This window comes from Macrobrachium rosenbergii, chromosome 4 (genome assembly GCF_040412425.1).
Source record: "Macrobrachium rosenbergii isolate ZJJX-2024 chromosome 4, ASM4041242v1, whole genome shotgun sequence".
NCBI lineage: Eukaryota > Metazoa > Arthropoda > Malacostraca > Decapoda > Palaemonidae > Macrobrachium > Macrobrachium rosenbergii.
In genome coordinates, this window is record NC_089744.1 from 70,168,543 (window position 1) to 70,193,432 (window position 24,890).

Here is a 24,890-nt window from a genome sequence, read left to right on the forward strand (position 1 = left end):
GTAAAGGTGGATAAAACTGAGGTTAAGGTGCCCAACAAGCAGAGAGGTTAGGCCTGGTGGTTATTTATACAAAATATAAAAGGCCTAGATTTGAAACAGGCCGAGAATTTCAAATATTTATGATCTACTTTAATCCACGATTAAAGGTGTGAACCTGAGACTGAAAGTATAGTGTAAGCAGCTTGGCGGAAATGAAGGGAGGTGGAAAGAGTAGTATGTGACAGAAGAATGCTAAATCCAAATCAGTCAAAATTTTGACGCCATGCATTGGGCATCTGTCACTTCGCTTTAAAATATTTGTATCAGTATTATGTAAGAAGCCTTTCAGTATGCCCCAAAACGACATTTTTTTGTGGGGAGGGGGCCGGGCTAAAATTGATTAAAATCCAGTCACAATTCTGATCGTCTGTGGATGCCTTATACGAATGATAGTGGAAGTTCGTTATCTGAATGAAGTTTTATGGAGAATGCACCATCAGGAAGTCTATCAACGATGGTCTAAAATTATATTACTATCATGGAGGAGCGAGGAAATGACTGTCCCTAACAAGATGAAATTCACAAGACACTGCTGACACCCAAATATAATAACATGACAACAATGTTAAAACAATAACATTGAATCAGGTGGGTCTAGTGTCCTACCCAATCTCTCTCTCTCTCTCTCTCTCTCTCTCTCTCTCTCTCTCTCTCTCTCTCTCTCTATCTATCTATCTCTCTCTCTCTCTCTCTCTCTCTCTCAAAATCTTTGTGCCCTAAATCAGAAGACATAGCTGTTGTACAAGTGTTATAATTTATTTTTGTTTTCAGTACTGTAGAAAGTTTTCTGACATTTCTCTTCTACAGTAGTTATACTCTCTCTCTCTCTCTCTCTCTCTCTCTCTCTCTCTCTCTCTCTCTCTCTCTCTCTCTCTCTCTCTCTCTACGATATTGCTCTTTAAACATTTAAACGTCTCTGTGTCGAAGGTAGAATGTAATTGGACTAGATTTGTACATTAACTTGTGGGTTTTCTTATTAAATGAGACAGCCTCTGCTATGTGGCGATATCAAAATTGTTTGATATGAACGATTTCAGTCCCAATTGTCAGCTCTGGGAATGTGTAAGGGGCATACACTCCCTATTCTAGAGCCACCAAAGTCGCTGAAAGAATTTTCTCTTGAAATATCTCATGGAAAAGAAGAAACTACGATATGGAATAGTCTTTCCTGATAGATGATAAAACTTCTCGGAATGCCGCAGATACCCAAACAGAGCAGTATCTCAACTTTGGAAGAACAAATGATTTGAAACATGTCGAAAGAATATAATAATAATAATAAAAAAGAAAGCTCGGGATAAATTATTCAGATTCAATCAATGTGTTACCAGGGTACAGTTTCATGGAGAGGGGAGCATGGTGCGAGACTGATTAGTGCACGAGACTTAATAGGCTATGGTCTGGGTTTAACTAATGTTCAGCTTCATACCAGACTTACACTCAGCATCCTTATTATGCTGCTAGCAATACCTGCAGCAATAGTTGCATCATCTGAATGCTATGCAATACCATTTCTAAGGCCAAAATCACGTGGCCTATACAGGATCAAGTCCAAAAACTCCCAGAATATTGCATTGTAGAATATCAAACGGGATACCTCTAGGTTCACTAAAAGCACCACTTAGAACTCGGGTACTTGTCAATTAAAATTTAATCGGGATCATCAATCAAGTATATAACCTCTAACTCATATGTACAAAATGTGCAGAAAAATATATTTGATAAAGACTAGACTTATATCCATTGCCATGTTCCTCTTTGGTCAAGATTGTTATGGGTTTAACTTGTTAGACATAGAACAGTATCTCTAATACAGATACTAATGTTCGTTTTGTATAAACACACTAGTCACGATACAGTTGATTAGATTTATGGTAGGCCTACTTATACGGTGGCCTAAAATCAACGTGTTAGAAACCTTAGGGAGCACTGTATGGAAGGCTATTGCCCCGTAATTATTGCAATCAATGCTTCTGCTACAAATCGGAATAGTTAGGCTATGTTAACGTATAATTTCCCTTTGTATGTAAAGAATTATCCTGCCTTGAAATGGAAGAAACAATAAACTATCGAGTTTTTGTGAGTCCCCAAATTCATGAAAAAATAGTGGGAAACACTAACCTGGATATTCAAGCTAAGAATTTGTCCTGTCTCTGGAAGAGCTAGGAAGTTACTGATTTTTTTTTTATCTGAGAAGATGATACTGTCATTCAGGTGATTTTTTGAATGGTATATTCATCATATTTTGCGTAACAGTTAAGGAAAGGATCATAAGAACTTCAAACTTCGTAAATGAAAATGAATGACAGTGAAATAATTATGTTTTGATCCACTTTATAGTCATCAGTCGAGTAAGTAGCCAGTTCAGTTGCTCTGTCGTCTTATACTGTGATAACATGAGTGTTGGAAACTCATAGAATAAACACATTATGTAAGAAGATAACATTTTTTTTTAAATATCAGTGTAATACTACGCATTATCAGCACGAGGAATTAACGGCCTTTTAGTTACTTGATAAACAACCTTTATATCACGTAATCATTCATTCTTGCTGGTGGTAAGAGAGGTTTAATGTACCACTGACATTTTGAGTAGATAAATGAGCGGAAGAGGAGTAAATAAATAAATAAATAAATAAAAATGTTTCATCCTCAGAGGATGCTGACGGGTAGGTTTGTCAGACAAATGAACAAATCAAACCTTTTTGGACTCATAAATTAAGTTTGGTGTAATCATAACTATTATTGGATGTGGCTGTTTGTGAACTTTACCGTTAATTTTATGAAACAGGACTGCTTGCATGACAGTGAAGGCTAACATATTTTGTGATTTATTTTTGACTACTGAGTAGTGCACACGTTAATGAAATATATTGGTTTGGGCCTTGTATTTATGACAGACAGACAATGTGCTAGCGTCACTAAGCAAATTTTTAAGTAATTTGTATGGACAGTCATATAATTGATTAAACTTGACCTTTCAGAAGTGCTCGACTTTGCAAAGGGTATGAGTCCATTCCTTTACATTTGATGCCATATTAGCACTAGTCCTCTTTATCTTGCATTATTATACAGTAGGCTATTCAGTTGAGTATATAGAATTTAGGCCAAGCAGTAGGACCTACGAGGTCATTCAGCGCTGAAACGGAAATTGACAGTAAAATGTTTGGAAGGTGTAACAGGAGTAAAACTTCGCAGTTGCAACTATGACTCAGTTGTTAGGAGATGATGGAAAGTAAGCTGGAAGAAGGGGATTATGAAAGGAGGTACAGTAAAAGAAACGAAAAGGGTTGCAGCTAGGGGCCGAAGGCACGCTGCGAAGAACCTTAAGTAACGCCTACAGTGCAACGCACGAGGTGCACTGAATACTGTAACCCTACAGGGTACAGTATGCAGTGAAAGAAGATTGTATCTGCCAGTACTCGAAAATTCATAAACTCATTGGTGAACTTGATACTCTTCAGGGGGATGAGTTAAAAAAAGCAACAAGTCTTGCAGTAGTAAAGCATCTAGTGAAAACTAAAGATAAATTTGAAGGACGACTTTTCAATCGACTGAAGCACGAAAGAAAATATGAAAATGTGAACGAGATTCAACGATAATAGAGTGGTGCAGCAGTAAACAAAGAGATCACAGCAGCGCTCCCGCAATCCCTGTGTGTCGTCACCAGTCATGAACTTCTTCAACTATGCTGTTGATGTGTTAATTTACTCGGTAAGTTACAAACGGGTCATATAAAAGGGCTAGATGTATTCTGATGGCGTAAAATTAAGTAGCCCAAATTAGAGACCATTCATTTACTGTGTGCTGGATGTTTTTTTTTCCGCCGTCATAGGCCTAATTTGTTTCTAGGCTAGGCTAAAAGTAAGGTAGTTCGACAGAAGAGCTCCATTTGGAAATATAGTTTATTAATGAAAATCTGTGTCAGAAAATAGAGGAAATGGTATATATGTTATAGTACAGGTGAGATAATTGGGGAAATTTACCATCTACTTGTTTTTGCGATCGCCCCCGAAGGATCGAACCAAACACGACGTCCCGCGGAACTTTTTTTTAGAATTACCAATGTTAGGGCCAGAGACCTTATTAGGTCTCTGTTAGGGCAATATGTTATTTTTCGTTAGACTCCAGCCACCTCCGCTTTATAATTTATATTTTTTCTTGGGTAAATCACATCAAAACAAAAATTTCTTCTCAATACATAACCTTCGCAAATGCCTAATAGCAGAGAAAAATAAGGACTTGTAGGTAAGACAATACCAGCCCCCCCTCCATAGCTAAGGCAAAATTGTAACCAGTAAACACCCCTAGTTTACGTTAGGTTGGTATTTTGGGTTCTTTTACTACCTTATCATTTCCTGGCCATTTTTGCATAAAAATCCAAAATGGTTTTTCATGCAAAATTAGCTGGCACCTTCGGAAATGGCTGGCTGGAGTCTTCCGAAAAATTACCTATATGTTATAGTACAGGTGAGATAATTGGGGAAATTTACCATCTACTTGTTTTTGCGATCGCCCCCGAAGGATCGAACCAAACACGGCGTCCCGCGGCAATATTGTTTGTCATGTGTTTTACATTATACTGGCTAGAACATATTGGAGCATTTCCCCTGGAACTGGTATATATGAAAACTGGCTAGAACATATTTGAGCATTTCCCCTAGAACTGGTATATATAAAGAATACGTGTTAAAGATTTTGCTCTGTGGAGGCAAAGGCCATTTAAACCCTTTATAGACCATATTTACCCCTGTGCTTGAGATATCATGTGGCCTGTGAGTCTCTGAAGATTGTTGAGGGGTAAAATCACGGGTTATGCTCTGCTGTTCCCCAAAACCTGACCTCAAACAGTTATGACGAAACTTCAAAATTCAATCCTTTGTTGCTAGTAATATGGCCTAGTGGTGGTAAAAGTTTAGCAAAAAATTAGCAGGTTAACCTTCACAATCTTGTTAACAAACAAGCAAATTAACGAAGCTAGAAACATAACGTTCTCAGTGCATCAGTATTTAAGCCACATGCTTCGTTTTTTCTCTCAAGTGAAAGAACTTCAAGAGAAAAGTGAAAACTTCCACCCAAATACACATAGGCTATACCTAACCTACTAGAGATGTGGTATCCTTCTTGTCTGAGGCTTCTTTGCTCCCTTGCTTATACGAGGAAGACAGTTGCCATCCTCATGTGGGGTACTGCATTTCTCAACAAGCCAGTTTACTTTATTTATCTTGCAATTTTGTAGAGGGGAAGTGGGGAGTGTTTAAAAGGTATATGTAACTGGAATACGTTTTGTGAAAACCATACTTTTTATATTGTATATTTCATGTCAGATGCATGGACCATCGACTGAATAACTGTTCATGTTATTTTATAATTTTTTTTATTAGTGTTGGTGCAAACAACTAGTTTTTATATGTCACCATCTCTGTATATTTAGTGGCGAAAACTAAAACCGAGTGAATTGCACCACCAGGAATAATCAGGCGTAAATCACAATATAAAGAGCTAAAAAAAAAATAGTCCATATTTGTAGCCAATTTCAGTTTCAAGGCAAAACAAAAATGAAAAACAAAAAAATGTGAAAATTGCACCAGCATATTCAGACTTGAAGTACTGTAAATCACCGAACGAAATACGAGGGTGTTTCCTAACCCAACTTAGGACAGCGGGTCTTACCTGTCTCTGGAACCCTCACATGCCGTAAATCATTGGTAAGCTTAATTTTTTCATATTGGTCTTGTGAGGTTTTGTATTTGTGTAACTAAGAAAGTTGATTTTTCACTAGTAGACCTTCAAACCACCCTTTGCTTCGTGCATGTATAAAGATTTCATACATCGAGAATAAAAGGCATTGCAATGACTATCCTTAATTGTATTAACAAATTAACGTAATGGAACTTCGATTAGATTGTACATTTTGTTGTTTTTCCTGAGTACCAAAATATTTGTGCAAATATTATCTTGTTTCCAACAAAACCTTCATTTAGGATTGTTTAGCATGTCTTTGTTTCTACTCAAAGCTTTGATACAGGAAAGATACAGGGGAAAAAGTGTTTATAGATGGGAAGATTGGTTTGCGTTTTGAGATTGTTTGGTCATATGGAGAGGATTGGGAGAACTGAAGTCTGTTGCATGCACTTTAAGATCAGAGGCGAAGATGAATAAAATGAATAATGGCAGAATATGTGAAAGTAACTTGATAATACAAGGCAAAGGTAGGAGAAGTATAAAACTAAAGTCAGTGATTGAAGAACTGATAACAAAGGAGATAAATTGAAGGGAAGTTTTAATTTATGAAAAAAATTAATTTACTGTGAGGAGTTAATCTATAAACAAGAAAGTTGATGTAGTTTTGTCATTAGATATGTCAGTAGCAGGGCCAAAGGATTTTCCAATGTTCTGCAGGAAAGAAAAGAGGGCCAGACAAATTATCAGAAGAATTTCAATGTCTTCACTGGATCTTGCCCTGTGCAAACCATACAAGGTAATGGACATTTAAGAAAGTGTATGTTGAATGGTAATTAGCTTAGTATACTTCAGCAGTAATGAAAGTTCAAGCCAGGGGATAGCAGTTTAGATGGACAAAACACATTTTTCCAGTTGGATGAACTGAATCAGTGTAGGTCTGCAATTTGAAAGGATAAGTGTGGTACTTAACCTCTCAGTCTAAACCATCCCATTGACTTTTTTTTTATATTTTTGCAAAGGTATAGAGTTGCAGTTCATTGGTAAATGTATGCATTGTAGAAATCGTAGCGGCTGTTATTAATATGTGGTTTATATATAAGAAATCTTGAGAAAAAATTAAGAATCCATTAGTATTGAGTAACATGATTGCCTGGCTTTTAGAAAATTTGTCTCTGGTTTTACATTTATTCTTACATTTATTCTTAGCTTCTGTGATGGCTTTTGCTAAATATTTACTCAGTTAACAATAATGCAAATATCTCATTTTTAAGATTTTATGCGTTTAATTCTGTCAAAAACATTTTTATATTCTAGTGATTTACTTAATTTCCATTAGTGTAATTAATGGAATAAACAGATTACAACTTTATGTCCATTATTTTAATATTTTTCACCTATTCATAAATTTCAGGTTACCTTTCGTGACTAGTGTTAAAAATTCCCCAAAAGGATTGTGTGACTCGTATGCCCGTGAAGTTTATCTTACCGCACAGACGACCAAATTCCTCTTCTGTGAGGTAAGGTAAGTGCTTTATTTCCATATTTTTTTTCTTTTTCAGTGAACTGATTACTGTATTGCATGATGTTACAGCCACTTAGGGAAATCATGGAGTAAAGTTACAGCAGATTCTCCAGTGACCTTCTCGAGATTAAAGAAATCTTGAAACTTTGCACATTTGCAGATATATTCGCTGTTTATCCTTATGCAAGATGCCACTGTAGTGCTATTTGAACACTGATCTGCCTGCATCGTGATTTGGAGCCGATTAATGAAGAGTTATCGTCGCATGGAGTGATAACCTCTTGGGCTCAATCAAAGAGATATGATGTTTCATTTGGCTTACTTGGCATACCTTCAGTCTCCCATTGTCCATGGGGTAATGACTTATTGTTGATATTTCCCCCCTCGTAAGGGACCTTCGTTGCTTGCTTTTGACCCTATTTTGCATCAAATGCTAGCGTCAGCGTTTTCTTTCCTAGTGTACAGTGTGTTCCCATGTCCTCTTCTAACCGGTGCTTGTTTTTAACCCAGAGGACACAGTCTGTCATTCTCTTTGAAAAGGATGACTTCACTTTAGATGGAATGGTGAGTTAATTCACCAGGTGCTACGGTATTATATAGAAAAAATTAAAAACATTTGAATTGACAACCCATGTCAAGTCTACCCTGTAAGAAAAGAGGTAATGTAGGTGTTTCAGTGAAGGGTGTGGAAAGTTGGCTCTCTCTCTCTCTCTCTCTCTCTCTCTCTCTCTCTCTCTCTCTCTCTCTCTCTCTCTCTCTCTCTCTCTCTCTCTCTCGGGATCTTGGTAGTAGGTTTTTTCTTTCATATGGAACAAGCCGGGAAGCCCAGCATTGCGTAATGTTTTTTTGTATATTATTATGGGAGTTTTGTTGGTAAGCTTCATTTTGAACACAAAGAAGTCAATACTTCCTTCAGTACTGAATCTCAGTGACTAGAAATTGTACGTCACTCGGTATTTGCATCGCTGCTCCATAATTAACTCCAGAGAACAGTGTCTGAAGGATAATCCGGAACGAGAAGACAGAAGTTTGAGTGGTGGAACAGACTTACTTTTTATGCAGTTCATGGCTTGGGAAAAATTGGCACTGAACAGCTTACAGTCCATAACTAAACAGTCTTCATGATACTGTCCAAATCGATACAGAGAGAGAGAGAGAGAGAGAGAGAGAGAGAGAGAGAGAGAGAGAGAGAGTAATTAAAGCTTGTTTCATGCAGATGTAAGATTTGTGGTGTTGGTGGGATGTATTATTTTGATTTTGCTTCATTTAATAACGCTGAAAGTATTGAGGTTAAAGCGTAGTGTTTGACGGGAGAAAACACTCACCATAAATTTGGAAAGCATCTCGAATAAAGAGGTGTAACAAGGAAAGCTCCCAGATTTTCAGACTGACATAAACACGTCTCTTTAAAATTCCGTCAAAGACATTTTCTGTTGCCACATTTGAACGTTGATTTTGATATATTCGAACGTTTATAAGTAGACCAAAATAGGAAGGAATGGTGGCCAAACAACTCAAAATTTGTCTGCCTCTGTCGATATGGTTTTAATCCTGTGGAACATAATACGGCAAACAGAGGAAAGGTTTTCGAAGATGTCCGAAGTGAGGAAGGAGGAAAATAAGCAGAGGAATAGTGGAAACATGTATAAACAAGTAAAAAATCGAGTTTTCTGTACAGCTTATAATCAAGGCCACCGAAAATATATCTATCTTTCGGTGGTCTCGGTATAATGCTGTATGAGCCGCAGCTCATGAAACTTTAACCACGGCCCTGTGGTGGCCTTTCCTATATCGTTGGCAGATGCACGATTATGACTAACTTTAACCTTAAATAAAATAAAAACTACTGAGGCTAGAGGGCTGCAATTTGGTATGTTTGATGATTGGAAGTTGGATGATTAACGTACCAATTTGCAGCCCTCTAGCTTCAGTAGTTTTTAAGATCTGAGGGCGGACAGAAAAAGTCCGGACAGAAAAAAGTGCCGACAGAATAAAGTGCTGACGGACAGACAAAGCCGGCACAACAGTTTATTTTACAGAAAACTAAAAGTGGAAAAGAGCCTGATAAAGAAGTTGATTGATGTTCCACCAACGAAGTAAATTGCACCCTTCAAGGCTGAGATAAAATCGGTAGGAATCAAGTTGCTAAGGCATTTTACTATAGAATTTACTGGTCATATTCACCAAATGTTTATACAGAAACCGCCAGAGTGATCTCCTAACGTCTCTGTTTCCTGGTTTTACTTGGAAAACCTTGATATATGAAAGGAAAGAATGAAGAAATACTTCCTTCTTCGAGGGACTGATTCGTATACAGTGTGAGAAGACTGGGCTGAACGTTAAACCACTGTGTCACTTAGTGGTTTAGGTCTGACCTCAGTCTGCTAATCAGTGTCCGTTTGAATCCTACATTGGGAGGAAATATTTCAGATTTCAAGGCTGTCAGTGGGAAGCTTTTAAACAGAAATCAGGAAATCGAGAAGCTAAGATAGTATGGCTAATGTATTGCACTTTGTACTGTGATCTGTCAAACACTTTTGATAATGTGCATACACAAACTCGGTCGAGAATCTGATCAGTCATTGGAGCAGGGAACATGCTCCTTTGGAAAAAAAAATTACGCTTCATATTTTCATGTACTTAAGAACAGTTGTATGTATTTTCCTTCTTTGTAGTGCTGAAAGTAAACACGCATATATATATGCACACATGAATTGCGTAAAATTATGCTTATGTTAATGTTTATAATTTAAACAGTCGTATGATCTTATATTTGTGTGTGTGTGTGTGTGTGTGTGTGTGAGAGAGAGAGAGAGAGAGAGAGAGAGAGAGAGAGAGAGAGAGAGAGAGAGAGAGAGAGAGACTTGAGCATTTATGTATTCATGAGACTTATCGTGAGTCATTATTTTTGTCACTGTTGCCCCCAGGCCAATACCGTTGCTAAGGAGGAATCATCGTTGCAGAAAAACAGCTTTGTTTTCACACCTCGTTCCATTTTAGTTGTAATTTTAAGATGTATTGTCGTTTGGCATAAAGGAATAAATAGGATGGTGGATGTTAGGGGGATTTTCCGAAGATATTCTTAGGTGATTCTGCTAAATTTTAAAACCTAGACTTACGTTTGAGCGTCAGTGAATGAATTAGCATTATAACCAGACATAAAATGAGGCAGTGTTATGATATTCACAATTTTGAGAACTTGAAGTGAATTTGGTAATTTCACAATTTTGAGAACTCGAAGTGAATTTGATAATTACCAGATCGCTGACGCTGTGGAAAATGCAATGTTACGATATTCACAGTTTTGAGAACATAAAATTAATGTAGTAAATACCAGAACGCTGACGCTATGGACTACTTGTAATAGTAAGTAAATACCAGAACGCTGACGCTGTGAAAAGTAAGTATACCTTAGTTTTACCAGACCACTGAGCTGATTAACAGCTCTCCTAGGGCTTTTGCATATTTTTAGGAGTGTAGTACAATTTTGTTATCAGTGTTCATTATAGGAATCAAGTCTTTTACAATGACTAGGCCAAGAAGACTGGGAGGCTTCTCGAAGGCGTAATTACCGACAACAATTTCTCACAAGTACTCTGCAGTGAACCCCGAACGGGCCACTAAGCACAGACTGTGACAGTCAAACTGTCTGCTTCTCCGAATGTAGGTTGGTTCAAACCAACGGGTCCCCGTTATGACGAGAAACCCCCGCGCCCGCGCGCTCCCGTTATCGGGCGAAACCGAGTAAAGAGACTTGAAGCAATTACACCACGTTTCACCTTTGTCGTTGCAAAATTATTATGCGGCTTGACGGTGGTACGAGAACGTGAAGTCAATAACGTTAATGAAATCTGCATGGTAGACTATGCTTTAGAATAAAGAGATTCTTTAAGTTGTTTTGACATATGGAGACACACAATACGCGTACAGAACGATGTGTAGCCTACTTGTTTGTTTGTGCGCACTGAGAATAGTCCGAGTTTGCACAGGAAGCGGACTAAAATGATTAGTGTTGTACAAACGGTGACTGACATGGCAGAAATTAACAAGATACGAATTGCTTAGTCTATTGGATATCCCATTCATGAATCTTACTCGTATACTCATTTATCCCTCACGAACTAATGCTTTCGTTGCAAGAATAATATATATATATATATATATATATATATATATATATATATATATATATATATATATATATATATATACATATATATATATATATATATATATATATACATATATATACATATATATATATATATATATATATATACATATGTGTGTGTATACATATATATACTGTATATATATAATAAAGATAAAAAGACAAAATCACGAAGGAAAGAGAAACAATGGAGTGCTGCCAGGCCTTTCGACTTACAGTCCTTTGCTTAGCAGACTACTAAATAAAGGACTGTAAGTCGAAAGGCCTGGCAGCAATCCATTGTTTCTCTTTCCTTCGTGGATTTTGTCTTTATTTATATATTCATCACGTTCTATATTTTCGTGATTCAGTTATACATACTGCATATAAATAATTTTATACATTACACATATATATATATTATATATATATATACACATATATATATATATATATATATATTATATTTATATATTATATATATATATATATATATATATATATATATATATATATATATATATATATATATATATATATATATATATATATATATATATATATATATATATATATATATATATAGATAGAGAGAGAGAGAGAGAGAGAGAGAGAGAGAGAGAGAGAGAGAATACTGTACAGTATACATGCATATATACTTTTCCTATTCGTCACAGAGCGAGGAGAGAGAGCACGTGAATCACAAGTATTGTGTTTCATTTGGTACAGTGTGCTGTAACAGAAGTTGCCCTTGAATAATTGAAAAAACATGCTATGTGGAATTAAGTATTATGTTTTCAACTTTGAAAATGTTTTTTAAGCCACTTGCCTAACAGAAATATGTTAAAGGCACCAAAGGAAGTTACGAAATGCATGAAACCAGTGGTATAAAACTTCAGTCACTAAAATGTATTTGAATAGGCTTTCCCAGTTACTGCTTAAATAAACGGAGTAGGCCAAAGAAAATTAGACGAGCGTTTGAAGATTACAAACCTCCGCCAAGGGTGATTAATCTAACTGCAAGAAGGCCCTTATCCCCTTAAGACACTTGCCAGGTGTGAAAAATTTATCCTGTATAGTTCAAAAGTGATATTCAAGGTTACATTCCTGTTTGACACTAGACAGCTATAAGTATGACCTTGACCCCATTTTGCATTTCGGCATGATTATTAGCTTATAAACACAATTTACGAAATCTCTTTTGTTTAAGGTTTATGTCTTATATGACCTTGGCATTGACCTTGACTTCTCAAAGTGGACTGGGACCTTATTAGATTATTTATACCAAATTGGAAGCTTCTGTCTTTTAGCTCAAGATTAGCAAGTAAGGTCAGTTTCGTATTTGACATTTGACCTATGTGGGCGTGTCTACATTACAGTAAAAAATTATCGCATACATATCACGTGCGGGTTGACAAGTCAGCGACCTTAAGTGGAGAACAAATCATTAGCTAATGGTACATAAATGTGTAAAACACTGTACATTAATAGTATCCTTAGAGACAAATGTCCATGCTTGGTTAGGTTAGGTTAGGATAACTTGGTAGATATGCCACAAGGCACATGAACAACAAATACCGTCACATCCTTTCTTACGCCTGGAAATGAAAAAAAAAAAAACATCAAAATTTCTTACAGAGTTGAGAAATGAAAAAAAAATCACAAAATTTTCAAAATATTGACTTATTCAGAGTTCTGTTTGTTTTTATTGTGCAGATGGAAACGTGAGTAAATGTATTTGATGTATGGTTGTATTCCAGTGAGGAAGCTTATGCCTTTTTTATATATTTATTTTTAACATTCATTTTTCGTTCGTCATTTAGTCCCAGTGCTTGGCCTATGGCCTAGACTTGATACGCCATTTCATTTTAATCCTTTGGGCCAGTCCTATGAGGGCCGTTAACCAGTGGTCTCTATTTTAGTGGTCTGGTTAAACTATTTTAATAATAATAATAATAATAATAATAATAATAATTAACTTTTAAGATAAATATTTTAGATGGCCAAGAAAATATTTCTGCCTCCGTTGATTGCTGTGGTAGAGCCACACTTTAGTCTTTTTCCCGGTTCAGTTTCGACTACATCAGTATTAATGAAATAAGTTTAAAAGTACTAAAAATGATGACTAAATACTCTTAGGGTAAGCAAGTAGATATTCAGTAACCTACATAAACACTTTCCACGTTTATGCATGTGTTATGTGGATGTTAATGCTGATATCACTGCTATTGGACGGGGATTAGGAAATTCATTTTTTTATTTGGGTGAAAAGGAAATGCCCACATTTATATATGTATATCAGAAAACAATAAAAGATATGGCTCAAACCAAAGCCAAATGGTGGAGTCAGGTACAAGCGGCAGTGGGTCACCTCGATATAGTCCTGCCTTTTGAGGAAAAATGGTTATATATAGGGCGATAATGACAGTCGGCAGCCTGCCGCCAGGTTGTCTAGACTGTGGCAAAGTGAAAATAAAATTTGGAGTAAAATAGCTGTTTAAGGCGTTATAATACGCAACACGTTATATAGAGGCTTTTAATTCTGACCCGGACAGTGAAATTCAAACAAGAGATGATTTAAAGAGTTCGGGCACTGGTGTCATCGGTTTATGAAAACCTTTGTCTCAGCTCTGTCTTATCTTTTATTAAAAGATTATTTACTATTCCTGTTTGTCGTGCCTGAAGATTGTCCGCAACAAAATTTCGTGTATTTTCCGAAATTCTGATTAACTTGATTTTATTTACCCAATGGGAAAAAATTGTAAAAAATCCTTTTTTTTTGTCGGTTCTGCAGTATTAGAATTTTTGGTTCTGCATCAACGGTGGTTTTAAATGTGATCGTCCCTGTATTTCTGTTTTGACAGTGTCGGATGTATTGATCTGTTTCAGCAAATATCTGACCTCCTAGAATCTTTTGAGTTATCTTTGCATCAACCTCCTGTTTTATCATTGACCTCCTGTATTGATCTGTTTCAGCAAAGTATCAAGTGTGTGTCTCTCACCTTACATCCTTGATGGTGAGAGAGACAGACTTGGTACTTTGCTGAAACTAGAATTCAGTGATAAAATCATCGTCGATGCAGATAACTCAAAAGATTCTAAAAATGCATATTCGACATTTTGCCGTCCCCCAAAAAAGGGGGTGGGTGGCGGACGAAATGTACCCGGTTCTCGTCTTTTTTCGATGCAAATCTGCATTTTGGCTCTCAGCCAAATTTCTTGGACGTTGAAAGTTTTGATCATTTTTGCGATCAGTTTCAGATGTGTTCTTTATAGTCCTGTGAATTTAAAGGAGCCGTTGCAAAAGGCAGATCCCGTCTGTTGCTACTACTACTACTGGCAACAGTAACTAGTTAATGGAAACCATAAGTTGGAATTCGCCAGTGAGGCGGGATATGTGCTTTCCTAGAGGAGTTGCTATTCACGGGTTATTTTTTGTGAGATATATTTCGCATGTGCTAACAATTTTACCTGCGTATTCAATTCGGCGTAACATTGAGAATAGTGAATGGTTTAAGTTTTGCCAATACTGTGAATCCTATACTATTAGTAAATTATATTGGTGAATGATTTTAATTTTGCCATAATTATGAATATCATACTACCAGTAAATTATATGGAATCCAACGCAGTCAGTCAGGTGAAAAAATTACTGATTTATTCGACAAAACTTGAAGTTTAAGACTACTGGTGATACGATCTCATATCTGTGTTCTATCTGGCTTTTTTAGCTTCCTGTAAAAGAAAACTATTGTGCCGGCTTTATTCTGTCCGCACTTTTTTCTGTCCGCCCTCAGATCGTTGAGGCTAGAGGGCTGCAAATTGGTATGCTGATCATCCATCCTCCAATCATTAAATTGCAGTCCTCTAGCCTTAGTAGTTTTTATTTTATTTAAGGTTAAAGTTAGCCGTAATCGTGCTTCTGGCAACGATAAAGGATAGGCCACCACCGGGCCGTGGTTAGTTTCATGGGCCGCGGCTCATACAGCATTATACCGAGACCACCGAAAGATAGATCTATTTTTGGTGGCTTTGATTATACGCTGTAGCGGCTGTCCAGAAAACTCGATTGCGTCGAAGAAACTAAGGCGCATTTTTTACTGGTTGTTTATAAGCTATGATACTTGGTTTTGAAATGAACCTTTTTCTTTAGTTTTCCGGTAGGATAACACAACACTGCTTTGGTATCTGAGGTCAAAATATTTAGGATGATTACGTTGGTTTTAATTTACATTTTTATGAAAATGTAAATTTAAATACACACATATATTATATATATATATATATATATATATATATATATATATATATATATATATATATATATATATATATATATATATATCACATTTTTATGAAAATGTAAATTTAAAACACACATATATATTATATATATATATCATATATATATATATATATATATATATATATATAAATATATGGAAATATATATTTGTAAATGGAAATTAGTGGAAAAAGTAAAAAAAAGGGGTACAGGCCCCAATCTGTAAGTGTGAAGCCAAACCATAAACGTAATAAAATAAGCAAAGCAAGCAATGATGGCCAAACTACATAGAAAGTGCCAATATGTACTTCTGAATCAGTAGAAGAGGTATGCTCTTATTCTCCATTTAGTTTTATAGTTTTTTATATTTGTTTGGGCAGACATAATGGCAAAATGAACTTGATGAGCTAATTATACCCAACGGACAATTGTACCGACATATAACAATTTTTTCGTTGAGTACTTTTGGTATGTTGGGCTGCATTATGTCCATTGGGTACTTTTTATATATTAGGTAAGTTCGACTATTGGGCACATCTAGTGTATTTGGTGCATTTTGTTCACTGCATACGTTTTGCATACAGTGTGCGTTTTGTCCATTAGGTGCATTTGGTATATTGGGCACATTTTTGTCCAATTGGTACATTTTGCTCACCATTTTTCTTGGGAGGAACCATTACCTAAAAATAATTGGAGACAAAACTTAACGCTTCTGTCCTGTTACGAAAAATGTGACTTTCTGGTCTCATCCCTAACTAAAATGTTTGATTTTAGTAAAACTATCAACTTTTATCTGCAGATTGAGCTCGAACTTTTTTCTCCACCCAGATGATTTTACTACTTTCTTACCTTTTGAAAAACCCCAATCTTTAGCTCCCGTTTCAGCTATGCCAATTCTCCTGACACTACTTTCTAAAGTAATTGTATTCCTTCCCCAATGTTCTCTGCATTTCTACAAGATTCTTTGCACCCACAAAAAGGGGCAAGACATCTTGTTTGTTATTCCTTCATAATTCCACAAGGAATTTTCAGATACTTGACACTTATGCTTTGCTGTCTTTTTTATTATCCCATTGTTAAATCATTCACCATGAAAAATGCACTGGTTCAGTCCATGTTAAAGGAAGGTAACTTCCTTATTTACTCAACTGACATTCCGTAGCGTCAGGTATTACACTTCGACCTGTCCTCTTCTTTCAGATTACCAGTATGATTTGTCAGGAAAAATCTGAAGAAATATTAGTCTTTCTTAACGTGGTGATAGCTGGTCATCTTTTCATTTCTCTTAATATCTCCAAATAAGTTTTGCAAATTGTGGAATAGAGCGGTGTTTTGTAATCGTAACTCTGTCATGGCTTTACTTCTTTCTATGAAATAATTTCATGGGTTTTTGTCCAATCACTGTGAATCTTGTAGGTGGTATAAAACTTGCTAAGTTTTTTAGTTTTCTGTATAAGAAAACTATTGCGACGGCTTTGTCTGTCCGTCCGCACTTTTTCTGTCCGCCCTCAGATCTTAAAAACTAGTGAGGCTAGAGGGCTGCAAATTGGTATGTTGATCATCCACCCTCCAGTCATCAAACATAACAAGTTGAAGTCCTCTAGCCCAAGCTTTTATTTTATTTAAGGTTAAAGTTAGCATTAATCGTACTTCTGGCACTGCTATAGGTACCAACAACAAAGGCCACCACCGGACCGCGGCTGAGTTTCATGGGCCTCGACTAAGAGTTTCATGGGCCGTGGCTGAGGCCCCCACCAGACAGTGGCTGAGTTTCATGGGCCGCGGCTAAGAGTTTCTTGGGCAGTGGTTGAAAGTTTCATACAGCATTGTACGTTGTACAGAAGACTCGACTGCGCCGAAGTTTCCGCCGAAGAAACTTCTGCGCATTTTTTACCTGTTTTTGTTTAGAGATGTTTTTTTAGGCTTCTGTCATCTAATCTGCCCTTTTCTTCCTCATTATCAGAGGCCTTCTCATTCTCATGCTCTTGCCGTTAATTCGGCGCTACATATTTATTCCGTCTCCCTTTGCCTCCAGCCCTCTCCCGTTGCTCACACAAGTCTTGAATCGGTCTTTAATCATCCATCAGCTCTGTGACTTCGTGTGTGACTTCGTGATCATATCTCAGTTGGAATCCTAAAAAACACATCATGTGTTTTTCTGTCTCCACTTCCCGTCCCTTTTTTTCCCTCCCAGTTCTTTCCTCCATAATTTTGGTGGGTTACGTAACTGCAGCATTGCCTGTGAGAGCTTATGTAGTTCACATTATTATTATTATTTTTATTATTATTATTATTATTATTATTATTATTATTATTATTATTATTATTATTATTCTTCTTCTTCAGGGGCCATTGGCTTGAAATTCATGATCGAGGTACTTTATCTTCTGTGTCTCTTTTTAACAGGATTCAATCAAGGACGGTTCAGTTGGTGATACAGCCTCTCTGCTTCAAGGTAAATACTCGGTCTCTTATGTTTTCTAGTAGATTTTTCAGCCGATGTTTTGTTGTACATAAAGACAGGCCTCCGTACATCTCGGGTGACCTCAAAACACCTGTCAGGATACCTTTTCTTACGTTCGCTCTAGGGATATTAATTTTCTTGGTAAACACAGTCTTGACCTCTAATGCCTGGTCAAAAGGTTCCTGAGAAAATAGTTGCAGTAGTAATAGTACGTAGTAGTAGTAGTAGTAGCCGTAATGTTATGCTTATTGTATGGATAATATATTTTAATGATATTTGTAATAGAAGCATATTGTGATTCACCCATCAGTGTAATTTACCATGGAATGGCATAGGTTAATTTTTATGCAACCCAACTGTTTCTGTCGCAAGGTAAAAAAAAAACAAAAAAGTTTCGTTTCGGGCAGTTTAAAATGCACACACTGTAAAAATATCGAATATCGCAAAAAATTTTAAAAACTGCCCTGGAACACTTTACCGCTGTCCAGATTTTTTCGACGGTGTCTTGTGTTTTCCAACCAGATTTTTACATTCCTTTTTCCTTTGCGGCAGTTGGATGTGGTGTCGCCTTGCAGACTAGACCAGTTTCAGGCTGTTAATTGATCGAAATCTTAATTTGGATTGCCTGCTTTCGACGCTCTTGATTAAATTATCTCTAGTTATTTCTGTGTTGGGAAGGGGGAAGAGGATGGTTATTTCTGTGTGGGAAAGGGGGGAGGGGATGGTTATTTCTGTGTTGGGAAGGGGGAAGAGGATGGTTATTTCTGTGTGGGGGAGGGGTGGACGGGATGGTTATTTCTGTGTTGGGATGGGGATGGGGTTGTTATTTCTGTGTGGGAAAGGGAGGGAGGGGATGGTTATTTCTGTGTGGGGATGGAGTTGTTATTTCTGTGTGGGAAAGGGGGGAGGGGATGGTTATTTCTGTGTGGGGATGGGGTTGTTATTTCTGTGTGGGAAAGGGGGGAGGGGATGGTTATCTCTGTGTGGGGGTGGGGGAGGGGATTGTTATTTGTGTGTGGGGATGGGGTTGTTATTTCTGTGTGGGGAAAGGGGGAGGGGATGGTTATTTCTGTGTGGGGATGGGGGAGGAGATTATTATTTCTGTTCGGGAAAGTGGGGAGCGGATGGTTATTTCTATGTGGAGAAGGGATAGTTATTTCTGTGTGGGAGGGGGGAGGGGATTGTTATTTCTTTTTGGGAAGTGGGGAAGAGGGCTATCCTCCATAAGAAAAATAGTTTAGAAACTTGGAACAGATTTTAGGGGTCTATTATAGGCCGCAATGGGTCACAATTAGGCCCAACCAGTCAGAAATTACAGTTGGGCTCTGTCAGTTAACAGAACACAATGATTAGACCAAACACGATTAGGCTTGACCAGTCAGTCGAATGATTGCCTTTTATTAATCATAGCAATTAATATTCAAGCTCCATTTTAAATGTATTATTTCCGACTTTCTTGAATTAGGTGAGGATAGACTTAGAATTCATTACATCTGCGTCATTCCTTATTATCCAGTGAGATTTGTACACATAATTACTTTACTAAGTAGGAATACCTGTGTTTAATATTTAGCATAACCATTGTAGTTAAAACTGTAACGCTTCATTAGTTGTTTCAAAACAGTTTAACACTTCGTTAGTTGTTTCAAAACAAATTGATATGTACATTCTTGAAGGGCACAGTAAAATAAACAAGATTGGTGTTAGAAGTATAGATATATTAAGTAATATCGAGACAAAGCACATAAAATCTGGCCACAGCACCATCATTTTTATTTTTTTTTTTACTTTTGCCACACTCGCGTTTCCTCTGTTGAAAGAAGGATCAGATTGGGTATCCAGCGTCCAGTAGAGGATCGTCTATTGAGCATAAAAAAATGCGAGGGCAATAAAGCAGTAAAGCAATTCCCCAGTGAAATATCGTTCGGTCTGGGCAAATAAAAGCAAGCCACTCATGAGAACGATGTAAACCCACAAAGTTGAAGAGGTTAGTGACCTTCGGATTGGGGGCGGGCGAGGGGTTAGGGGTCAAAAGTCATGGGAATTAATGATTGGTAGAGGACTGATTGTTCTCAGGTGATCCAGAGATAGGATGCTTATTTTAACGAGAGAGAGAGAATTTTTGGGGTAGCTAAAAATTATACTTAACATACTGAAACCCCAATTAAGAATGGCAGTTTATATGCAATGCATGAGAGAGAGAGAGAGAGAGAGAGAGAGAGAGAGAGAGAGAGAGAGAGAGAGAGAGAGAGTTTTTATAAATACTAGTTGTTTGGGGCGACTAAAAATTCTACTTAACTTACTGGAACACCAGTTAAGAACAGGAATTTATGTGCATAAGAGAGAGAGAGGTTTTTGCAAATACTTGTAGTTTGGTGTAAAAAAAAAAAATTATATTTATCGTGCTGAAACCCCAGTTAAGATTAGGAATATATATCCATAAAAAATTCTTTATTGAAATTGTTGCTGTTTAGAAACACACGATCGTACAGGCAAAAACGAAGAGTTAATAAATACATAAATGAATGAATAAATAAATAAATAAAACAGACAAATTAATAAATCGATAAATAAATAAATAAATGAATAGAAAAATAAAAAAGATTAACAAATAAATAAACAAACAAACAAACAGTGAATCACTGACTGCATGAAAGAGGCGTTTCTTCAAATTCCATTTCCCAGCCAGGCGAAGCTCCTACTGTTTTCCCCCAGAACCATTTTTTGTTGCCACTTACCCGAGATATTGACAGGTGGAAACATAAAACCGATACTTTCAAGTATTATTAGGGGACTCGAGAGGCCCAGGCGTCACAGAGAGAGAGAGAGAGAGAGAGAGAGAGAGAGAGAGAGAGAGAGAGAGAGAGATAATGATTGAGGAGGTATCTCTTTTTCATTATTTTGTTCAAGAGGCTTCTCATTGTCTTTTCACAGTCTGGAGACAAGAGGACTGATGTGAAAATAGAAAATAGTCAGCGAGAGAGAGAGAGAGAGAGAGAGAGAGAGAGAGAGAGAGAGAGAGAGAGAGAGAGAGAGAGAACTGTCTTGTTAATGGTGTGTTCAGAGAGGTTTCTCGTTCTTTCTGTCTGAAATCAAAGGAGAGAGAGAGAGAGAGAGAGAGAGAGAGAGAGAGAGAGAGAGAGAGAGAGAGAGAGAGAGAGAGAGAGAACTGTCTTGTTAATGGTGTGTTCGAGAGGTTTCTCGTTCTTTCGGTCTGAAATCAAAGAATCGAGAGAGAGAGAGAGAGAGAGAGAGAGAGAGAGAGAGAGAGAGAGAGAGAGAGAGAGAGAGAGATGATGTAGGGGTTTTCTCTTTTTTGTGGTTTGTTCAAGAGGCTTCTCATTGTTTTTCAAAATCTGAAGACTGGAAGAATGATGCGAAATTAAAGAATAGCCAGAGAGAGAGAGAGAGAGAGAGAGAGAGAGAGAGAGAGATCTTACACAATGAAAGTTACGAAGAGATGGCTTGGTGAGTTACGTAAAGAAATCGGGGTAGGACTACAGTTGGTTCCTTCACGCACTGCAAATGATAGCTGTTCAGCAAATGAGGATTGATTTGGGGAAAGAGAACGAAAACTGTTGATAAAACACTTGTTCGAAGATTACCATCCATTGTGATTTCAGAAAAGGAACGTTTTCCTGTCAGTGGGAGAAAATAATTCATAATATTTTTCGAGTAATCGACCAAATGTAAAAGATTTATATAAGGACCAAGAGCCACGTGCGCGCTGATGCCCTTTATTTTCTTGTAATTTAAATTTCCAGTAAAAATCATGATGATCTTGCAAAAGTGGTTTGCCCCTGATGTAGATGCGGAAAGCTGAGAGGAAAATTTGTAAAATTATTTCTTGAATTTTTCATATTATCTTTATGAAGGTTGTCAAAGTTAATTATGTTTGATAAATAATTGGGAAGTTTGCCTATGTATATATATATATATATATATATATATATATATATATATATATATATATATATATATATATATATATCTATATATATATATTATACATAATTATATACATAATAATGTGTATATATAATTATATATATATATATATATATATATATATATATATATATATATATATATATATATATATATATATATATATATATATATATATATATATATATATAGTGTGTGTGCGTCTTTGTACATATGTATTTATAGATTTTATTGTGTAGAATTTACAGTTTTTTTTCAGGGCGCCTTTGGGGCTGGTAGGGGGGCGCGAATAAGGGTGCCCGGTATTAAAGTCACAGGAAATAAAGTAACAGAAAAGTCACAGATTTGGCTAGGAAAAAAAAGTCGCAGGAAAAAGTCACATTAATATGTGTTGGCAGTTAAAGCAATTAAAGTAATAAAACTGAAAACATTTTGGAAATTTCCTAGATAGTGACCCCCAAGGGTTTTCGCGGGTCGTTATCTAGGACTAATATTTCTTGAGGGTCATTATCTTTATGATATTTAGAGTCTTTTGTGTATGTTTTTACGGTCATCCCCAAGGGCTTGTACTAAACACGCCGCAAAGGTGGATACATACGGGGTTAAAAACCTTAGGGGTCGCTATCTGGGAAAGATTAATTGGACTTTTTTCCTGTGACTTTTTTGGGACACAGTGAAAGTGTATTGAATATATAATGTAAATCAAGGTATATTCCCATTTCAACCTATTATTTATACTTTTCATTTAGTTTGCTTCATTCTTGGCGATGGAAATAAATTTTTAATATTATGGAATTGTGTTGAGTCCTTAAAATGTTTGCTAAGGAAATTAGACGTGATACTGTCCGATCGTTATCGAAGGTAAAAAGACCTGTTTGTTAGTAATTGAAAATTTCAGTTGTAGATGATGCAACATCTTTATCCTCTAAGTTAGGCTCATCGTGGAAAAGAAAAAAATGAACCAACACCCCTCGCCATTTACTCTTTCAGCTACCCTGAATAATGAACCCTGCCACTTTTTTTTTTTTTATTCACCCTTTTTTATTCAAACGAGTTTATGGGTACTTTCGGATACTGGTTTGTTAGGATTGTTACGTAAGTCTAAAGCAACCTCCGTATCACTCTCCCATGCGGCTTGGCTTCACTTCAGCGGGGCAGAATAGAGCCAGTCTGGCAGCTGAGACTAAGAGATGGCGTTTAAGGTTACAAAGTTTAGGAGGGAAAGAATATCAAGTAAGGACTCACCGATTATGAAATGGCAAACCTATTTGTTGTTGCCAGCGGTCCATACACGTTTTCATCTTTTATTCTTGAACGTGACCGTATTATCTTGAGAGAGAGAGAGAGAGAGAGAGAGAGAGAGAGAGAGAGAGAGCAACATGAACGATCCTTTTAGCAAGAGAGAACTGTTGAACGAAAGAAGTACCACAGATAGCTAACAGCAGGTAAGAGGTTTTATTTGAAGAAGAAGAAGAAGAAGAAAAGGCTCATGATTTAGTATGCTGTTCGAAAAGCCTCTGCTGATAAATCACTGAAACTATAGGTCTAGTGCGCAGTACCTCAAGAGTGGACGTCGTTAAGCTGTTTGGTGGTCAGTGATGAGTTTCCAAAGCGCATTTCGAGATTTGCGAGAAGAGGCATAATCGCCTTTCTGATCGTGTTAGAAACGATGCCTTGATATTTCTGACATTGTTGCTTGTTGCACGTGCAATATGCTTGGGATGCTTTGCCTAGCGTTGTTTATTTTCAACTATTTTATCCAGCAAAAGAATTGACTCCACGTCCAGTAGTCCCCAACTACGTATTGATAGATTAACTGAAGGTATATTGACCTCAGGTTCTTTTGTCTTCTGTGTTAAGTTATGCAGCTATCAGAGAACCAAGTATAAGTATGTGTAAATATCCTTGGTTCATGAATATATTCTGGCTATTGGAGAACCTTCATAGATAATTGAATGTGAGGGGTTCAATCTCGATTTTACAATTCATTTTTGTATCAAAATGATTTATAAGGACATGAGCATGCGAAAAAATTCAGTGTAATTTTACATACTGTCGCAGGCATTGGCATCAGCACAAATAAATAATGTGCATACTGTTAGTGTGTATGTTGTGCTAGCAACTCTTCCCAAATATCAGCGCCTGAGATGCCACAAATCTTAGGAGCCTGATTTGAGAGAAATCTCATCAGACTCTGAGCATTGGTAGGAATGAGATTTAGAACATGTTTAAAGTCATGGAAATTTTGGCGCCATGATTCAGCCGATATCATCACTTCCTAATTTATCAGCTTCACATTTGAAGCGCTCACATCTTTGCTGTGTTTCTTAATCTGTCCCTGCTTTTTAACTCAGTGAATGTTTTCTGGTTATAAAAAGTCCTCGATACGAGGAAAACATGGTATCAATCCCTATATTACTTTTTTGTGAATGAATTGAGATTACTGCTCAGGCGTCCTCTGGTTGAGAAGAAACCCGTAGTTTCCTTGTTAGTCAAGAAATCGGGATCACTCTGTTCAAGTCTGTTGGATTTAAATAAAATATGGGACTATTTTATATTGTTTCTTTGTCATAAAGAAAATGACTTGGGTTAGGTCATGTTTGCCTTGACGTGGGACCAGAAAATGATGAATTGCTGGCAGCGGTTCAGCCTAGGCTCGTCGAACTTGTTTGATAACGAGTATTGTATCGGACAGACGTCATTGGTGACTTCATTGTTGAGAAGGATGGTTTTGTAAAGAGTCGCAAATAGGGTATCCTTATCTAACCCAGGCCTGACGGCAATCAGATATCTTAGA

The 24,890-nt window shown here is 36.8% G+C and overlaps 1 long non-coding RNA gene across 1 annotated transcript in view; it reads left to right on the top strand.

The window, feature by feature from the left end:
* Positions 1 to 7,125: 7,125 nt before the first annotated feature.
* LOC136835665 (uncharacterized) overlaps positions 7,126 to 24,890 on the top strand; it is a 75,460-nt gene continuing 57,695 nt past the window's right edge. Inside the window, exons 1-2 of the long non-coding RNA XR_010852230.1 lie at positions 7,126 to 7,246; positions 18,088 to 18,136. This is a non-coding gene — a long non-coding RNA (uncharacterized lncRNA). The remainder of the gene's footprint in view (positions 7,247 to 18,087; positions 18,137 to 24,890) is intronic.